The 16,076-nt window shown below is 47.8% G+C and overlaps 1 protein-coding gene across 12 annotated transcripts in view; it reads left to right on the forward strand.

Annotated features, from left to right (window-relative positions):
- Nucleotides 1-16,076, forward strand: part of LOC140385689 (UDP-N-acetylglucosamine transporter TMEM241 homolog) — a 223,339-nt gene that overhangs the window by 186,775 nt on the left and 20,488 nt on the right. For 3 of the 12 annotated variants that reach the window (XR_011933422.1, XR_011933424.1, XR_011933425.1), the window contains one exon: nt 14,143-14,285. The exons of the other annotated variants lie outside the window; for them this stretch is intronic. The gene's annotated coding sequence lies outside the window, so the exon portion shown is untranslated. The remainder of the gene's footprint in view (nt 1-14,142; nt 14,286-16,076) is intronic. 12 annotated transcript variants of the gene reach the window in all.

Raw genomic sequence — 16,076 nt, forward strand, 5'->3', positions numbered from 1 at the left:
TGTACTCAGGTAACCGATACAGACTAATTGGTGCCACTCCCTTTACTCAGGGAGCCCAAACAGCCAAGGTCAATGGCCGCTAAGGACACGCCCAGCCATCAAGGCACCCGCCCCTTTATTGGCCAAAATCGAAGGCAGTGATCAAAGCCTGTCGAATTATTGGGTGCAAGTTAAGGACCGCCCCAAGGAGCGCGAAATCCCAGCGGGATAAGAAGAGACACAGCCATGTGCTCTGTCTCTCTTGGATCCGGCGTATGCCAACCCAAGTGCAGCATAACGACCAGACAGACAAGTTCAGGACCAACGATCGCTACCAGACGGATGATCCCAGCACAAACAGAGCCACATCTTCCACCCAGCCACGCAAGATCTGGACAAAGGCCAGTGTGATTTCTACCTTGAGGCCCTTCATTCGTTGTGATTGTTCAAAGTTGGGCACTTGGAGGCTGATTTGTAAGAATTATGTCTGCTTCTATTGAACTTTCATTTTTCTTCTTGCGTGCGCTGGACCATTCATAATGTAACTCCAAACTCCGAGATAGAATATTTCCAATGGCACTTAAGCAGAGTCCACTTTGGTACACTTTTAAAGCGAGATAGCAGTCAAAGAGCTGGCCATATGGAGCATAGGAAGGAATGCCTCCTACATTCTCATCCAAGTCATTTATATATATATACATAACAAATAACAGTGGGCCCAGCACTGATCCCTGAGGCACACCACTTGTCACCAGTTTGAAAAACTTATTTGCAGAGTTTAAGGGGGCGATTCTCCGAGCCCCTCGCGGGGCCGGTGATTCGCCGCAACCACGCCATGGCGCCCCGGTGCCGGCGCGTGATTCTCCGAGGTGCGGAGAATCGCAGCCATTTGGCGCGGCGCCGGCCGTGTGCCGCTGGAATCGGCGGGGCCGCCAATTTTCCGGCCCAGTGGGCCGAGCGGCTGCTCCGATACGACAGAGTCCCACCGGTGCCGTTCACCCCTGGTCGCTGTCGGCAGGAACACTGCGGGAACTGTTGGGGGGTGGCCTGTGGAGGGGGGGGTGGAGGGTGGGGGGAGGAGCTCCTTCAGCGGGGGGGCCTCCGATGGTGTCTGGGCCCCCCCCCACCCCGACCCCCCAGGGCCTAATTCCTGGTGCGGCCAGCCCCAAACACCGACCCCCATGTTGGTCGGGGCCGGCGCGCAAAAGAAGTCCCCTGCGCATGCGCAGGATGGCGCGGCGCCCACTTGGTGCTGCGTAAGGAGGCTGGAGCGGCGTGAACCGCTCCAGCTCCGTGCTGGCCCCCTATGGGGGCCAGAATCGTACGTGACCAGGCCCGGTTTGCGCCGTCGTGAAACGCAAACTCTTGGGCCCAATATTGGAGAATCGCCCCAAATTATTTCAGCGATGTAAGATTCAGAGAGTCAAAATTATAATCTAATTAGAAATGTTATATTGTATGTGTCAAAGGATGAGCCTGCATTGCTTCACTCCTCTGGGGTGCTAAATATTAATCATCTTTGACTTCGGAGAGTGGGAAATGTTAAAAAAAATATAGATACTCCTATCTAATTGTGTTTGTTTTACACGGTGTTCCTTTCTATTCCCCTGTCCGTAGTTCTGACTCAGTGGGGGTAATTTTAACCCATGCACATTCCACTGGGTATGGGTTGAGTAGTAAGTTGAGATGTTAAAATTCTGAAACGGGAACGCAACCTGTGTCAATCTTCTGCTTTTAATTCAGTATGTCCAATTCACCTAACAGCAGGGGCGGGATTCTCCGAAATGGAGGCAGTGTTTGCGCCGTCGTGAACGCCGTCGAGGTTTACGACGGCGCGAAACGGCCCCTATTCCGACCGATTCAGGGCCCGATAATGGGCTAGGAGCGGCGCCGCGTCATTTACGCGCGCCAGGCCTTGGAGCCGCATAAAGGCGGCGGCGCGTACATGACGCGGCCGGTGCCGCACAACTGCCGTCACCCACGCATGCGTGGTTGCCGTCCTCTCCGAATCCGCCCCGCAAGAAGATGTCTGACAGATCTTGAGGGCCTGCGGAGGAAAGGAGGTCCTCCCTCAGAGAGGCCGGCCCAACGATCGGTGGGCACCGATCGTGGGCCAGACCCCATTTGAGGCCCCCCCCCCGGTGCAGGATCCCCCCTCCCCCCCCCCCCCCCCGGTGCAGGAGCCCCCCTCGCCCCCCCCCAGCGTTCCCGTGCTGTTCCCGCCGGCAGCAACCAGTTGTGGACGGCGCCGGGGGGAACCCGCCGTTTTGGGCAGGCCGCTCAGCCCATCCGGGCCGGAGAATCGCGGGGGTACCGGTGAATCGTCATTTTGGCTGTCTCGGGCGATTCACTGTACCGCGCTGCGCAAAACGCGATTGTGCCGATCTGGCCGCTTCCATGAATCGCGGGAGGGCGTCGGACCGGCGCCGCGGGGAAATCTGGTGACCCAGGCGATTCTCCCAACTGGCGCTGGAGCAGTGAATCGCGCCCCATGTCTTTTGGGACTTGTGGGAGGAAACCGGAGCACCCGGAGGAAACCCACCCAGACACAGGGAGAGCGTGCAGACTCCGCACAGACAGTGACCCAAGCCGGGAATCGAACCCGGGTCCCTGGCGCTGTGAAACAACAGTGCTAACCACTGTGCTATCATGCCACCGTAATGGAGACGGGTGACTAATTCACTCTCAGGAAGTGGGTTAGTCGGTGAAAAACCTTTCAAGGAGGCTGCATGCCTCCATTTTATTTTCCACATGGTTTTTCATTCATGATGGCTGGGTTTCCCTGGCATTAGGAAACTCAGCAAATAAATCGAGGAGAGCTAGTCAACCCCCGGTTGTGAGGGGAAGACGCGCATGAGATGGCTTCCGCTGGAAAGCTGAACTTTGTTGCCCTTTTTTCTGGTGCCACGGATCTTTTACTTTCCATAAAATCTTGAAATTTATCGGAGAAGAGTTCTCTCTTCTCTGAGATACCCAAAGGAGGCAGAGCCGTAACCCTTTGACTGGTTCTGAAGCCCCTCAGGATTCAACTGGAGGTAAGGTGGCAGAGGTAACTTCTTCTCCGACCATTTAAGTAACGGCCAAGGCTCTAGCCAGCGTTTGGCAAGCGAGCTTGATAAACACCAACAAAACTTGTAGTTGGATCTTAAAAATTCAATTGATGAGCCCATGGCCAGTATTCGTTTGGTTCTTGAAACCACAAATAAGACCGTCAAAGCTCAATAAAACCACAATTAAGAGCAGAGAGGAGGCATTATCGGATCACCTCTCTGGTGTTTGACCTTGCTCCGGTGGTTGAAGTCAACAAAAAATTAAAAACCAAACTGATTGACCTGGAGAACAGATCAAGAAGACAAAACATTCATATTGTGGGGTCACCAGAGGGGACTGAGGGCCACACCCCTCCTGAATATTTCTCAGACATGTTCCACAAGATGGTGGGTGATGGTGTATTTACATCCCCCCAGAATTAGACAGGGCCCGTCACTCACTTGGACCTAAGCCTCGGTCTGGGAATCTGCCTTGTGCGGTGATAGTTTTAAAGAAAGAGCGCAGGTTCTTCGATGGACAACGGAACATCGGGATGTCGAGTGGGAAGGCCACTCCGTTAGGCTATACCAAGATATGAGTGCAGATCTAGCAACGAAAAGAGTGAGATCCATCTTATACATGAATGGAGTCAAGTTTGAGATGGTCTATCCAACTTGCCTCTGAGGAACAATTGGGGAATAATACCCCTTTTTTGACATGCCGGGAGATGCAGACTACTTTGTTTGAAGGCACAAGTTATGCACTGATTGATCTGTTTCATGGCTCTGTGGATGGACACTTTGTACTTGTGTCTTTTCATGTTCCCTGTTTGGGTGGATTCTTTATAGAATCATAGAATCTGCCGAACAGAGACAGGTCCTTCGGCCCAAACTGATCCATAAGACCATAAGACATAGGAGCGGAAGTAAGGCCATTCGGCCCATCGAGTCCACTTCACCATTCAATCATGGCTGATTTCAACTCCATTTACCCGCTCTCTCTCCATAGCCCTTAATTCCTCGAGAAATCAAGAATTTATCAACTTCTGTCTTAAAGACACTCAACGTCCCGGCCTCCACCGCCCTCTGTGGTAATGAATTCCACAGACCCACCACTCTCTGGCTGAAGACATTTCTCCTCATCTCTGTTCTAAAGTGACTCCCTTTTATTCTAAGGGTGTGCCCCCGGGTCCTAGTCTCCCCTGCTAATGGAAACAACTTCCCTACATCCACCCTAACTAAGCCATTCATTATCTTGTAAGTTTCTATTAGACCTCCCCTCAACCTCCTAAACTCCAATGAATATAATCCCAGGATCCTCAGACATTCATCATATGTTAGGCCTACCATTCCTGGGATCATCCGTGTGAATCTCCGCTGGACCCGCTCCAGTGCCAGTATGTCCTTCCTGAGGTGTGGGGCCCAAAATTGCTCACAGTATTCTAAATGGGGCCTAACTAATGCTTTATAAAGCTTCAGAAGTACATCCCTGCTTTTATATTCCAAGCCTCTTGAGATGAATGACAACATTGCATTTGCTTTCTTAATTACGGACTCAACCTGCAAGTTTACCTTTAGAGAATCCTGGACTAGGACTCCCAAGTCCCTTTGCACTTCAGCATTATGAACTTTGTCACCGTTTAGAAAATAGTCCACGCCTCTATTCTTTTTTCCAAAGTGCAAGACCTCGCACTTGCCCACGTTGAATTTCATCAGCCATTTCTTGGACCACTCTCCTAAACTGTCTAAATCTTTCTGCAGCCTCCCCACCTCCTCCATACTACCTGCCCCTCCACCTATCTTTGTATCATCGGCAAACGTAGCCAGAATGCCCTCAGTCCCGTCATCTAGATCGTTAATATATAAAGAGAACAGCTGTGGCCCCAACACTGAACCCTGCGGGACACCACTCGTCACCAGTTGCCATTCCGAAAAAGAACCTTTTATCCCAACTCTCTGCCTTCTGTCTGACAGCCAATCGTCAATCCATGTTAGTACCTTGCCTCGAATACCATGGGCCCTTATTTTACTCAGCAGTCTCCTGTGAGGCACCTTATCAAAGGCCTTTTGGAAGTCAAGATAGATAACATCCATTGGCTCTCCTTGGTCTAACCTATTTGTTATCTCTTCAAAGAACTCTAACAGGTTTGTCAGGCATGACCTCCCCTTACTAAATCCATGCTGACTTGTCCTAATCTGACCCTGCACTTTCAAGAATTTAGAAATCTCATCCTTAACAATGGATTCTAGAATCTTGCCAACAACCGAGATTAGGCTAATTGGCCTATAATTTTCCATCTTTTTCCTTGTTCCCTTCTTGAACAGGGGGGTTACAACAGCGATTTTCCAATCCTCTGGGACTTTCCCTGACTCCAGTGACTTTTGAAAGATCATAACTAACGCCTCCACTATTTCTTCAGCTATCTCCTTTAGAACTCTAGGATGTAGCCCATCTGGGCCCGGAGATTTATCAATTTTTAGACCTCTTCGTTTCTCTAGCACTTTCTCCTTTGTGATGGCTACCATATTCAACTCTGCCCCCTGACTCTCCGGAATTGTTGGGATAGTACTCATGTCTTCTACTGTGAAGACTGACGCAAAGTACTTATTCAGTTCCTCAGCTATTTCCTTGTCTCCCATCACAAAATTACCAGCGTCATTTTGGAGCGGCCCAATGTCAACTTTTGCCTCCCGTTTGTTTTTAATGTATTTAAAGAAACTTTTACTATCATTCCTAATGTTACTGGCTAGCCTACATTCAAATTTGATCCTCTCTTTCCTTATCTCTCTCTTTGTTATCCTCTGTTTGTTTTTGTAGCCTTCCCAATCTTCTGACTTCCCACTACTCTTTGCCACATTGTAGGCTTTCTCTTTTGCTTTGATGCATTCCCTAACTTCCTTTGTCAGCCATGGCTGCCTCATCCCCCCTCTGATAACCTTTCTTTTCTTTGGGATGAACCTCTGTACTGTGTTCTCAATTACTCCCAGAAACTCCTGCCATTGCTGTTCTACTGTCTTTCCCACGAGGCTCTGCTCCCAGTCGATTTTCGTCAGTTCCTCCCTCATGCCCCTGTAGTTACCTTTATTTAACTGTAACACCTTTACATCTGATTCTACCTTCTTTCTTTCAAATTGGAGATTGAATTCGACCATATTATGATCACTGCCTCCTAAGTGCTCCCTTACTTTAAGATCTTTAATCAAGTCTGGCTCATTACATAACACTAAGTCCAGAATGGCCTGTTCCCTCGTGGGCTCCATCACAAGCTGTTCCAAAAAGCCCTCCTGTAAACATTCAATGAATTCCCTTTCCTTGGGTCCACTGGCAGTATTATTTACCCAGTCCACCTGCATATTAAAGTCCCCCATGATCACTGTGACCTTGCCTTTCTGACATGCACTTTCTATTTCGTGGTGCATTTTGTGCCCCTGGTCCTGACCACTTTTAGGAAGCCTGTACATAACTCCCATTATGATAACTCCCATTATGGTTTTTTTGCCTTTGTGGTTCCTCAACTCTACCCACACAGACTCCACATCATCTGACCCTATGTCGTTTAGTGCTATTGATTTAATTTCATTCCTAATTAACAAGGCAACCCCGCCCCCTCTGCCCACCTCTCTGTCTTTTCGATAGGTTGTGAATCCCTGGATGTTTAAATGCCAGTCCTGAACCCCCTGCAACCATGTCTCTGTGATGCCTACCACATCATACCTGCCAGTCACAATCTGGGCCACAAGCTCATCTACCTTGTTCCGTACACTGCGCGCATTTAAATATAGCACCTTTAATTCTCTATTGACCGTCTCTTTTTGTTTTCTTAATGTGGTGGACCTTGGTTTACTGAGCCTTTCCAAACACTGTGTCATATTTTGTGGGATGGGGACAATCGTAACCACTCTTGAGTTTTGTCTGTTCGTTTTTTTTGTATTCCTAAGCAGCTACGCTCCCCGCTGATTACTTCACCTCTTGGTTCCCTGACTTTCCCTTCCCCCCCAATCTTTAGTTTAAAGTCCTATTGACCACCCTATTTACTCTTTTCGCCAGAACACTGGTTCCAGCTCGGTTCAGGTGGAGACCATCCCAACGGTATAGGTCCCCCCGTCCCAAAACTGATGCCAGAGTCCCATGAAAAGGAACCGCTCATTCCCATACCACTCTTTCAGTCACGTGTTAACTTCCCTTATTCTTGCCTCCCTATGCCAATTTGCACGTGGCTCGGGCAGTAATCTGGAGATTATGACCCTTGAGGACCTGTTTTTTAATTTGAATCCTAGCTCTTTATAATCTCTAAACAGGTCCTCTTTCCTAGACTTGCCTATGTTGTTGGTACCGACATGGACCACAACAACTGGATCCTCCCCCTCCCTCTCCAGTATCCTTTCAAGCCGGTCAGAGATGTCCCGCACCCTAGCACCGGGCAGACAACATACCATGCGGGACTCTTTATCCTGCTCACAAAGGATACTATCTATCCCCCTGATAATAGAATCCCCTACAACTACAACTTGCCTATTTACTCCCTCCCCTTGAATGGCCTGCGGAACCATGGTGCCTTGGTCAGCTGACTCATCCTTCCTGCAACCCTGTTCGCCATCCACACAGGGAGCAAGTGCCTCATACCTGTTGGACAGAGTCAAGGGCTGAGGCTCCTGAGTTGCTGACTGCTGGTTCCCTTAACCTGCCTGACTTGCAGTCACACCCTGCTGTCCCTGGCCACTGGCAGGATTTAAACTACTTACTCTGACAGGCGTGACTGCCTCCTGAAACACAGTGTCCAGGTTAGTCGTTCCCCCCCCCCCCCCCCCCCCGGATGTGCCTCATGTTTTTGAAGCTCAGACTCCAGCTCATCAACTCTGAGCCGGAGCTCTTCGAGCAGCCAACACTTACTGCAGATGTGGTCGCTGCAGCTCGCAATGGGATCTGCCAGCTCCCACATCAAGCAGCTCAAGCACATCACCTGACCAGCCATCACTAATTAATTAATTCGTTTAATTTAACTTTATGGTGGGGGCAGCTTCAGCCAATCAGACACTACCCTGCACTTTTATCTGAAAAACAGCACAATTAGATTAACCACTTACCTTTCCTGGTTACCTCACTGCACCAAACTACCAAATTCTTACTGTCTGTATCTCTCTCACTCCGACTGTATCTCCTTGACCTGCGCAATGCTAATAATATAATAATGCTAATAATAATAATATAATATGGCACTTACCTCACACCAATGGATCCATGCCAACCAAAAAGCCCATCTTAGCTAACCCCATTTGCCTGCATTGACTCATATCCCTCTAAACCTTTCCTATCCATGTATCTTCCAAATGCTTTTAAATGTTGTCAATGTCCCTGCCTCAACCACTGTCCTCTGACAGCTCACTCCACATACGTACCACCCTCTGTATAAAAAGTTGATCCTCGGGTTCCCATTAATTCTTACCCCTGTAAACGTGAACCTATGCCCTCTAAGTCTCAATTCCCCAATCCTGGGAAAAGACTGAGTGCATTCAACCTATCCATGCCTCTCATGATCTTATACACCTCTATAAGATCACCACTCAGTCTCCTATGCTCCAAAGAAAAATGTCCTCGCCTGTCCAATCCCTCCCTATAACTCAGTCCCTTGAGTCCTGGCAACATCCTTGTAAATCTCTTCTGTACTCTCTCCAGTTTAATAACATCTTTCCTAGCAAGGCGGCCAAAACTGAACACAATGCTCCAGGTGCGGGCTCACCAACCTCCTGTACAACTGCAACATAACTTCTCAACTTCTATACTCAATGCCCTGACTGATGAAGACCAGCATGCCAAAAGCCTTATTCACTACCCTATCTACCTGTGACTCCACCTTTAGAGAACTGTATATCTGAACTTCAAGGCCCCTCTGTTCCACGATACTCCCTAAGATCCTACCATTCACCTTGAAAGTCCTACCTTGATTTGACTTTCCAAAATGTAACACCTAACACTTATCTGTGTTGAACTCCATTTGGCATGTCTCGGCCCACTTCACCACCTGATCAAGATCCTGCTGCAATTTTTGATAACCTTCCTCACTGACTAAAATACCACCTATTTTAGTGTCATCTGCAAACTTACTGACCATGCAATAGAACATACATGCAAAACATACAGTGCAGAAGGAGACCATTCGGCCGATCGAGTCTGCACCGACCCACTTAAGCCCTCACTTCCACCCTATCCCCACAACCCAATAACCTCTCCTAACATTCGTACATTCTCATTCAAATCGTTCATCTAGATAACAAATAGCAATGAACACAGTGTTCTAAAAACTTTACAGTCTCCTGGAACACAACAGGTTTGAGTATTGCTGAGAAAGGAAACATGCTATGAAAGCTTTTAACATAGAATTTGCAGTGCAGAAGGAGGCCATTCGACCCATCGCGACTGCACTGGCTCTTGGAAAGAGCACCCTACCCAAGGTCAACACCTCTACCCGATCCCCATAACCCAGTAACCCCACCTAACACTAAGGGCAATACCAGTCTTTTCACCTCGCACTTGTCAGGATAGACACAAGAATGTCAAATTTCAAAAAGGGAGCAACAATTTAAACTGCATGAGAAAAATGTGCTAGTTTGCACATTTCTCCCCATGTCTGCGTGGGTTCCACCCCCACAACTCAAAGATGTGCAGGGTAGGTGGATTGGCCACACTAAATTGCCCCTTAATTGGAAATAAATAATTGGGTACTCTAAATTTATTTTTCAATAAAAGAAAAGGGTGCTAATTAGTTGACAAGTTGGCTCTGCCCGATGTGCTGCCACAGAGCATGCAGTCCCCCAGGTTTTTGTTTAATTCAGAAAAAGTGTGAGACCTGGACATGTTCCTTTTGACTGCAGAGGATAGGTCCCTGCATATGAATATATGCAGCTTATGGCAAACATTGCACACCCAACTGATAATTTTACTTTGGTTGTTAGTTTAATATTAGCACACGCTGGATTGTTCAGCAAGTGCTGTCCAATAGCAGGACCACATCTAACCATGGAAATTGAGTTTTGCAAGCATGGCTGCTCGTGTACAGTCAGTACTCTGCCTATTGTGAACTGACAAAGGTACATGCTGTTTGATAAAATCTGCCAGGCATTGGGACTAGCTACCTGGCATCACACGGCACTGAAATACATATATAACATTACTTATTTGTGTGGTAAGCAGAACACCTTTTGGTTTGATGGCAGCATCCTGCTAGTGGAAAATACATCATGTTGCTACTACGTAGTAGCTGCGTGAAACAGCTAGCTTCACCTGTTGTTCAAATTTTTGAGATACCTTATCCACCCAAGGAAATTTGAGGTAGAGTGGGCTCGTTCCAGGTTCAAAAGTGGCCACCTTCAGCCCATTCGTGAGTGTGCGCATTACACAGCAAGCAATGGTCTGATCGGGGTAGCCATTTTCCCACAAAATAGCTTTGATGTGCTCTATTTCGGCTTCACACCTACACAGTGAGCTAATGGTTTGGGCACTGTGTAAGAGGTTGCCAAACATTTCGCCCCTTTTCACTGACCTCACCACACCCACCACGATGACTGCCCCCACATGCCATCTCTCATCACCCCTGCACCATCTCCCATTGAGCCCGGCACCATCACACATTGCCCTTGTGTGCCATCTCCCAGTGCCCTCATTCTATCACCCACTGTCACCCGCTGTATCCCCCCCCCCCCCACGCCACTACTGTCACTCCTCCCACAGCTATCGCCAACCCTTGTTTTCCTGCAGGTGCCCTTACTCTTCACCATCTCAACTTCCAATCTCAAATCCACTTGAGGTCTTCTGAACCTCTGCAATCTTTGATTCCCCTCCAATCACCCTGACCCGCCTCCTCCCTAGCCATGGTGTCCTGGCCAAGTTTTCCGAAGGTAACTCTTCCCACCTTGCTCCAGAAGCCCACCCCAAAAACATCAGGCTGATATTACCGTGATGATGGGCTCTGCAGTAGCTGCTTTCGCACCACCTCTACTGTGTACAATGCGATAACAAGTCACAGAACTGTTGGCTATGCTTGCACATCTGTCAGCTTTTGAAAGAGAAAAAGATGGATTACGTTCTCAGTGGACAGCCTATGTTAGTGCCTGATTAGATGTGCATGAAAAAGATTACAGCAAAGGAGGTTAATTGTCCCACCAATTCCTAACCAATATTAGCCTTTCAAATGGAGATATGCAGTCTTCACAATAACATTTATCTGCAGTTACAACACTGCCCTTTTCAGTTTACCATTGCAAGTATTTATTTGAAATTATTTTAAGTTCGGTAAATGTAGCCACTTGTCTGAAGGAATTTCATGTTCGATAACAATGTGAACAAATCGCTTCTAACTTCTCACTTTGCTCTTCTGATATTCCTCAGTTTATGTGCATATGTGTACGTGTGTGTGCATACAACAGATTTTCAAGTTACTAATCTAAAGTGATAGTAATTTTTGTACAAAGATAAACAGAGAAAATAGGAAGAATCCATTCTCTTTATGAGTAAGTACATGCATGAGGATGTGTAGTGTTTAGTCACATGGATCCGAGCACTATCTGATAGCTGCACTTTTTGAGGACAGGATCATTTGTTTGTCAGGTTTGGCTACCTCTAGTTATCGTCTGGAATACACTGTCTGAAAAGCTGATGAATGTACTTTCAATCATAACTTTCAAAGGGAAATTAGATAGATACTTAGAGTCAACGAGCTTACAGCGCAGAAAGAGGCCCTTTGGCCCATCGCATCTGCGCCAACCATCAATTCTATCTATTCTAATCCCATTTTCCAGCACTTGTCCCGTAGACTTGTATGCTGTGGCGTTTCAGGTGCTTATCTAAATGCTTTTTAAATGTTGAGGGTTCCCGCCTCCACCACCTTTTCAGGCAGTGACTTCCAGATTCCCACCACCCTCTGGGTGAAAAGGTTTTTCCTCAAACCCTCTCTAAACCCCCTCATTATGCCCCCTGATTGTTTACCCTTCTAAATGTTTATTCCAATCTACCCTATTTTCCTCATAATTTTGTACACCTCGATGAGGCCCCCCTCAGCCTTCTCTGCTCTAAGGAGAATGACCCCAGTCTGTACAGTCTCTCTTCGTAGTTGAAACACTCCAGCCCAGGCAACAGCCTGGTGTATCTCCTCTGCACCTCTCCAATGCAATCACATCTTTCACTCACCTGATGAAGGAGCTACGCTCCGAAAGCTCGTTATTCCAAATAAACCTGTTGGACTTTAACCTGGTGTTGTAAGACTTGTTACTGTGCCCACCCCAGTCCAACGCCGGCATCTCCACATCATCCATCCAACGTGCCTCAATGACTACCGTCCGGTGGCCCTGACACCAATCATAACGAAGTGCTTCGAGAGATTGGTCATGAAGCACATCAACTCCATATTCCCAGGATGCCGAGTTTCACTGCAATTCGCATACCACCGCAACCGGTCCACAGCAGATGCCATCTCCCTGGCACGACACTCATCCCTGGAGCATTTCGACAACACGGATTCTTACATCCGACTCCTATTTATTGACTACAGCTCTGCCTTCAACACCATAATCCCAGCCAAGCTCATATGGAAGCTCCAAAACCTAGGACTTGGCTCCTCACTCTGCAACTGGATCCTCGACTTTCTGACCCATAGACGACAATCAGTAAGAATAAACAACACCGCCACGACAGTCCTCAATACCGGGGCCCGACAGGGCTGCATACTTAGCCCCATACTATACTCCCTATACATACATGGCTGTGTGGCAAAATTTGGTTCCAACTCCACCTACAAGTTTGTTGATGACACGACCATAATGGGCCGGATCTCAAACGACGACGAGTCAGAATACAGGAGGGAGATAGAGAACCTAGTGGAGTGGTGTAACAACAACAATCTATCCCTCAATGCCAGCAAAACTAAAGAGCTGGTCATTGACTTCAGGAAGCAAAGTACTGTATACACCCTATCTGCATCAACGGGGCTGAGGTGGAGATGGTTGACAGCTTCAAATTCCTAGGGGTGCACATTACCAAAAATCTGTCCTGGCCCACCCACATCTATGCTACCACCAAGAAAGTACAATAAGGCACTTACTTCCTCAGGAAACTAAGGAAATTCGGTATGTCCACACTGACTCTTGCCACCTTTTACAGATGCACCATAGAAAACATTCTATCTGGTTGCATCACAGCCTGGTATGGCAACTGCTCGGCCCAAGACCGCAATAAGCAAATCCATCCATTTCCTATAATGAGGAGACCAGAACTGCAAACAGTACTCCAGCTGTGGCCTAAATGAAAATTAACATTTTTCAGGTCCACGGGGAAAGAGCAGGGCAGTGACACTAAATGGTTTGTTCAGCGAACTGGTACTGGGTCAAAGGACCAAATGCCCTCTGTGCTTGAAGATTCTATGGTTTAGGTCTTATGGTGCAGGCATGGAGGTGAGGTTAGTTTATGGTTGAAATCTGATTTTCTTGACTAATGTGTAGGGGTGTGAGTCCCAACAATGTGTTTCAGGCTGTCTGTTGTTTCTCCGGTTTAAAACAAGAGCCTTACATTACCATCTCTACTGTGTATACCCCAAAGATGTTTCACCCATATATTAGGAGGTTTCTACTCCACCATGGTGGAGGGCAGCACGGTAGCACAAGTGGTTAGCACTGTGGCTTCACAGCATCAGGGTTCCAGGTTCGATTCCCCGCTGAGTCACTGTCTGTGCGGAGTCTGCACGTTCTCCCCGTGTCGGCGTGGGTTTCCTCCGGGTGCTCCGGTTTCCTCCCACAGTCCAAAGACGTGCAGGTTAGGTGGATTGGCCATGATAAATTGCCCTTGGTGACCAAAAAGGCCTTCAGGACCCGCGACAACGCAGAATCGCCGAGCAGAAACTTATAGCCAAGTTCCGCACACATGAGTGCGGCCTCAACCGGGACCTGGGATTCATGTCGCATTACATTCATCCCCCACCATCTGGCCTGCGAAATCCTACCAACTGTCCTGGCTTGGTACAATTCACACCTCTTTAACCTGGGGTTACCCCATCTCTGGATCTGTAAAGATTTAATCACCTGCTAATGCTCGCATTCCACGCATTGTTTGGCATCTTTGAATTTGTCTATATATGTGTTTCTGGAACAGACCTCTTCATTCACCTGAGGAAGGAGCAGCGCTCCGAAAGCTAGTGACATCGAAACAAACCTGTTGGACTTTAACCTGGTGTTGTAAGACTTCGTACTGTGCTCACCCCAGTCCAACGCCGGCATCTCCACATCACCAAAAAGGTTAGGAGGGGTTATTGGGTTACGGGGATAGGGTGGAAGTGAGGGCTTAAATGGGTCGGTGCAGACTCGATGGGTCAAATGGCCGCCTTCTGCACTGTATGTTCTATGTTCATACGGGTTGGCAGGGTAGACACTACAAAAACCATGATTGTAGTTTGAAGAACTATCCAATTCGTCTCACCCCCTGTTCTTTCTCAATAACACTTCCCCAGTGCCCCCCCCCCCCCCCATCCCCTATTTAAGCCTATGTTCAATTCTCTTTTGGAAGTTACTATTGAATTTGCTTCCGCTGCCCTTTCTGGCAGTTCATTCCAGATCAGCATAAATAACTGCATGAAAAGAAAATCACCTCATCTCTGGTTACTGAGCCTGCTGCAAGTGGGAACAGTTTCTCCTGTTTTTTTTTCCCATCAAAACCCCTCATGTTTGAATCCGCCCCCCCCCCCCCCCCCCCCCCCAAAGCTCTCGGGAGAATAATCCTAACTTTTCTTCACATAACTGATTCTGTCTACACCTCCTGCTGCCTTGGGAAAGCGGGCAGCATAATCAAAAACCCCTCCCTCAACCCGATAAACCTTTTCTGCACTCACTCCAGAGTATTGATATCCTTTCTCAGATGTGGTGCCGAGAAATAGGTACTTGCTCGTAATTTATGAAGTGGGAGTTTAGTCACAGTCTCCACGGTGAGGGGTGATGTGACAAACAAGGAGATGCACAGGAACGAGTTGAAGTGATTGATCTTTTCAACAACGAACTCCCTGGTGATTGGAAATTCTTCACATCAGGTTGAATTATGAACAGTGCTCCAGGGGCCAGAATGCACTGGATTTACAATGGTATTTGTGTCTAACCTCAAACAGCACAAGATCCTATTTCATGTGTAACGTTCTCTTTTCCTGCCGGGAAAGTCAATTTTCTTTCCTTTGAGAAGTGGGCACAATTGTATAAATTACACCTAACTGCCAGCGCCGCTGAATTTCTTGCGGCCGGTATCTGCGCAGAGAGATTGTGGTGTTTGTTGAAATTGGCATGGAAGTCATTGAAATAACAGCAGAATGTTTAATAAGGGAAAGAGGGTCAGGCACTCAGGTGGCAGCTCGAGGTTTGATGACCTAAGGACAACCAGAAGTCTTGGCCACACATTGACAGATAGTCTGAGCTGGGAGATTGGGGAGGGTGGAGTTTCGATTGGGAAAACTTTAAGCTGAGGTCATTCTTCAAGCGTTAGCGATACCGTGCATGTCTTAAATGATAAGAAGCTGCAAAGTGCTGAACTTCAAAGGGGCCTGGGTGTCTCTAAGCTTGTTCATGGGTCATTTGAAACTAACAATCTACAACAAGCAATTAAAAAGGTAAATAGTGTGCTGGCTGGCCTTTATTACAAGAGGATTTGAGATTAGGAATAAAGATGTCTCACTGCAATTATATAGAGCTTTGCTGCGACCATACCTGGAGTATTATGTGCAGATTTGGCCTCCTTACCCAAGGAAAAATACACTTGCCATAGAGGGAGTGCGACGGAGGTTCACCACTCATTCCTAGGGTGGAGGGATTGTCCTGTGAAGAAAGAGTAAGTAGATTATGACTGTCCTCTGGAGTTTAGAAGAATGAGAGGTGTACCAGCACGGTAGCATTGTGGATATCACAATTGCTTCACAGCTCCAGGGTCCCAGGTTCGATTCCGGCTTGGGTCACTGTCTGTGCGGAGTCTGCACATCCTCCCCGTGTGTGCGTGGGTTTCCTCCGGGTGCTCCGGTTTCCTCCCACAGTCCAAAGATGTGCAGGTTAGGT

The sequence above is a fragment of the Scyliorhinus torazame genome, chromosome 11, assembly GCF_047496885.1.
Source record: "Scyliorhinus torazame isolate Kashiwa2021f chromosome 11, sScyTor2.1, whole genome shotgun sequence".
NCBI lineage: Eukaryota > Metazoa > Chordata > Chondrichthyes > Carcharhiniformes > Scyliorhinidae > Scyliorhinus > Scyliorhinus torazame.